We start from the raw sequence: 5,082 nt of genomic DNA, 5'->3' as shown, positions 1-5,082 counted from the left end.
CAGTTTACTATGTGCGATGACATGAATATTGATAAATCTATAATAAATTTTGTGAACATTTACATTTTGGTGTTATTTCGTTTATTTAAAAAATATCATGACGCGATGAATGCATTCATCACTCAATTTGGGTATGTACATGAGAGAATATAAAATTAGTATTATCTAGCGGTCCAAACGACCGCTTATGGCTGTTCTAGTAGTGTTTGGGTTCCGGCCCTTCTTAAGTCCAACTGACACTTTGGTCCAATCAGAAACATATAGCCTAATTTGACCGGATCCAACTCTAGGGTTGTGGAAAGTGCACTGTTAAGCTTTAACTATAGATCATTAAGATTAATTGGATCAGATCTGAACGAACCCACCACAGTGGCTGGTAAACTGATTCAGTTCACCCGCCAGCACACAAATTCACCCGTATTTGGCGGGTGGCGGGTGCTAATTTCCATCCCTCACACAGCACACAAGTAGAGGTACTGTGCTGGGTACTCTTTTCGTGGTTCTTGGTGCTTTAGAAATATTGTTGTTGTGGCATTCATGCCAATAAAGCAAATTTGAATTGAATTGAATTAATAAACCTTTCGATTCTTGCATATAGACTGATAGGTGTTGTGTTTACAAATGAGCAATAAATCCAGATTTCTTCAGATTGTTATTGCCAATGGTAATTTACATCTAAATGTCAGGCGATGTTTTCCTCACTGAAATTATTTTTTTCAAGGTGTCTCCCTCTGTCAACCACAACATGTCTCCTCTGTCAATAAACTCTATTCAGTCTGTCAATTAACAGGTGTTTGAGGGAAACGCCAACGTTACTAAACTAATTTCTAAACTACAGCTTATCATTTGAATGTTGACTTGGGTCTATATATTAAAGCTGAGATTTTATTAATTCTGAAACGCATAAAAACCCAAAACAGGCCAAAATTAATTTTCTTCGTGTAAGACCATGTCTAGGAACGGGCTGCTGCTGCTTCCGACTCATTTTGATGAGAACACATTAACGCAGTGATGCGCAGCACTGCGGACGGCGGTGAGCGAGAGAGATGATCCTCATTAACAAGAAGCATTTTGCTCATGCAAAGAACTAAATTTGTTTAAACTAGATATTTATATGCCACAAAACCACCACAACAACCATTAGTCATTGTATTATTATATTTGTGGGAAGTTATTACAAGAAAGATTTTCATGTCCCCAAACATAATAAATCCCTGCAAACAAAATAATTATTACATTTGTGGGAAATCGCCCGTTACGTTTGGCAGCGGCTATTACGTTTGTGGAAAATGTATTACATTTGTGGGTTTATTACATTAAATGCTGCAGATTTTTGTTACGATTGTGGTTTTATTACGTTTGCAGGCATTATTACATTGGCGGGCGTTACACGCGCGTGTCGTTCCTCTGAACAAGATGAAACTCTCTATGATTGATCCTCAGTATGGTTTTGAAGGCTAAAGTTAAACTTCCAAGTGCAACACACGAAGAAAGACAATAACTTCCGGTTCACACAAATCAGACAAATTAAATATCAAAATCAAAATCTTTCCGTGGCCCTATTTTTGATCCGAGCAATAAATCGAAAGTACAAAAATGAACCGTTATTTCTTTTTTGGTATCAGATTCATAAACGAATAAGGAAATAACAAACCATTTTTTCATTTTTCGATTTTGGAATCTCAATTGAATATTAAAAGAACGAATGATACACGGATTTTTATTCATATTCTGAGACTGGATGTTGTCATTTACAGGATGGTGCTGTGTAAGAAACAGCCGGTTAGTTGGCTACTGCAGGGTAATCCGCGACAAATGGACATGGAGTAGTATGTCGTTTCCCGAAACAATATGTGTCTCAGGGAAGAAGACATGACTGCAGAAAAACTTAGTCGCATATTTCAGGTAACAAAAAAAAAAAGTCCTGCTCCATGGCGTCAGTCTGTCATACTAGCCTGTCAGCCTGTTAGCCTAGCGTTAACCCTTAAGTGGAGCTGTGTTTGTAACGTTAAGTGAACACTTTGTTGACAGGTATTCCTCCAGATCAGTGTACCTTGCTGAGGTGGTTGGTGGGAGGTTGAGTCCCAGCAGAATGGTGGTGGTCCGGTTTTTAGAATGTGAGGCTACCCTTCAGGGGATCATTGGAAAAGTGCAAGATGCCATTGGAAGTCATGACCCCATGGTATTGACTGATGCACAGTGTAATGCAATTTTGGAGTCCGAAGGAACAACAGGTGGGTGACATTAATTTTGTTTTACTTTCAAGTCTTTACTTTGATTGAAAATTAGATGGCACATGATTACTCATGACTGAACCAACCACTTAAGTTGTAATGGTTTTTCCTGGTTTCCACCTCCACTCCAAAGTCCAAAGTCACACTACTGGAAACAAAATGCGTGAAAGATTCTTGCTGTACAAGAACGGGACTTCCTGGAGTTGCAGGGCAAAAGAAGGAGGAGACTGAGGTAATCTTCAGCAATCATATTACTGTTATTTGTCCGAACGTAGAAATGCATTGTGTTTTTTTTCACTTAGATGTATCCTTTCCTTTACTGTTCAGACTATTAAAAAAAAAGTTTTTTTTTCAAATCAACACCTGTTTGCCTACCCTTTGGACATTACTGCTTCTGTATATACAGTGGCTTCTATAATGTTTGGGACAAAGATTTATTTGGCTCTCAGATACCCTGAGAGCCTGTCAACTTTAAAAAAAAAGCATATTCCCATATTCAGGGATATAAATTGAGCTTGCCCCCATCCCTCTTGCTGTTTTGTTGTGTGTGAGACAAGTGTCTTGTTTTAAATGAATGAATTTCACAAGAAGCTTGTAGCACCCTATAATGTAATAATTTCCTGAAAATGTAATAACGCCTGAAAATGTAATAAAATTTGCACTGAACTCAATCGAAAATGTAATAAAACCCAATAATGTAATAACTTCACCAATAATGTAATAAAATATCCTGACTGATATTGTAATATTTTTACCGATAATGTAATACCTTATTACATTATTGGGAATTTATTACATTTTCAGGTGGGTCTTTTTTTTCAAAACTGATAATGTAATATATATGTTAATTTTCAGTCCAGAGTTCTACATTTTGTGTTATGAGAATCTAAGAATGTTATATACACTGGATTTGAAACATCAGAATGACTATTGAGTTAAATTGTAGACCTTGAGAACCATACAACCATATGCACATGTGCAAATAATCAGGGATATGCAACTACATCCTGGTCCTACTGAGTGGGTGATGGACTTACCTCCTTGGGAGACCAGAATTCCTGCTCAGATATAAGCACCCGAGCAGCACTGGAGACCCCAGGTAACTCTTCCCTAAACGTACCTCTTCACTTCACAGATTTCCAACAAATCACTACCTTATGAAAACAACCACAAACAACAAAACAACTTTCAGTAACACTTCATTCATAATACCACAAGAGTGATACATTTGCATCACAAAACCGTTGTCCACGAAAAAGTCAGACCTCATAATCGCTTGGCGCTATTTTCTCCCGATTCGTATCACCGCGTGCTGCCGCCAGCTGGCACGAATCCAACACTTTTTTCAGTTGTTTGGCAGTATTTTACGTGCTCGGACCAATGACCACAGCGACGCGAGAGAGCTAACGTGAGAGCTAGCTAGCGATAAGTTTATAAGGCTGGCAGCAGCGCGCAGTGATCGAATCGAGGGAAAATAGCACCAAGCGATTATGAGGTCTGACTTTTTCGTGGACAACGGTTTTGTGATGCAAATGAATCACTCCTTTGAACACATTTGTTTCAAGGCTTTATTTTCATGACCCAAGACAACTTGCCGGACTACTTTCGTCAGCACCAAACCCGGGCAAGCCGCACAGGACACTGTCGGGGGTAAGTCAGTGTTGATGCACGACACTGCTGACGGGGATACCATACAGATTCATATCAAAAAACCCGAACTATCCCTTTAATTAATCTTGGACGCCGGCATCCTGGCCACTAGAGGGCCTGCAAGGGAGAACATGATCAGGGTCTCTTTCAGTCAGTGCGTTTACATGACACTCAAGAAAACCGAAATACTGTGTTAGTCTGACTATGATCGGATTTTTAAGATGCATGTATACACCTTAGTCTGACTAAAATCGGACCGGATTGGATTTCTCATAGTCGAATTAAAGCACCCAGATTATTTGATTGATAGTTGCATTACTCCTGCATGTATACGTTTTATCAGATCGGATCGGCTTTTGCGTTCTGCGCATGCGCAAGATTTTTTCCCCGGGGCCGTGAGCCGGAAGTAGACGGACGGCGGCGGCGGCGTCTTTCCTCCGAAATCACCGCAAGAAAGAGCGCCATTGTGCATCTAGTTTGTGTAATTATCATGTACACCACTGAGAAATGTACAAAGATGTAGCTTCGTCTCGCTCTTCGTCCGCCATCTTTCTTTAATGCTGAGGCAGCTGGTGACGTAATGAGGTCAGCCGGAGGTGGCTCTGTTACCACTAGTTGAAATGGGTACAGCGCCACCTACCGTACCGGGGTATGACATGCTCCGGCCCAATAATCCGATTTTCTCACCGGCATCTATACCCGGATAATTGCAGTTGTCTGGTTGAGTAGCATAGTCGAACTATAGCTGTAATCTGACTAAGCTGTGCATGTAAACGCACTAAGTGGTGGCTAGCTGAAAATATGTCCAGCAGCATTGAAGCTTTGTCCCTTTATATGATCACTTAAGTAAGTAAGTAAGTGAGTATGCAATGTCTCTGCATCAATACCTTCAGATTTCTGTAGGATACCAGAAAAAGTTTGATAACGGTAGGCTTTAGACTAGTTTTTATTGACCATGTGGCTACATGCTAGTTTTTACTGATGCTAACTTTTTGAGACTTTAGCCAAGGCTTAGCTACTTCTTTAAATAGCTTAAGATGATATAATAGCCATTTATGAGTGGATAAGTAGGCCTATAATATTATGTCAGGTGTCATGTAATGTGTATGTAGGTGTTATGAATGCTTATGTATACTCTCTTCAAATGAGGATGTAGTCACATGTCCCTGAGCATCTGCACATGTGCATATGGTTGTAT

Source organism: Sparus aurata, chromosome 17 (genome assembly GCF_900880675.1).
Source record: "Sparus aurata chromosome 17, fSpaAur1.1, whole genome shotgun sequence".
Classification (NCBI taxonomy): Eukaryota; Metazoa; Chordata; class Actinopteri; order Spariformes; family Sparidae; genus Sparus; species Sparus aurata.
Note: the sequence above shows the minus strand (reverse complement) of the source record.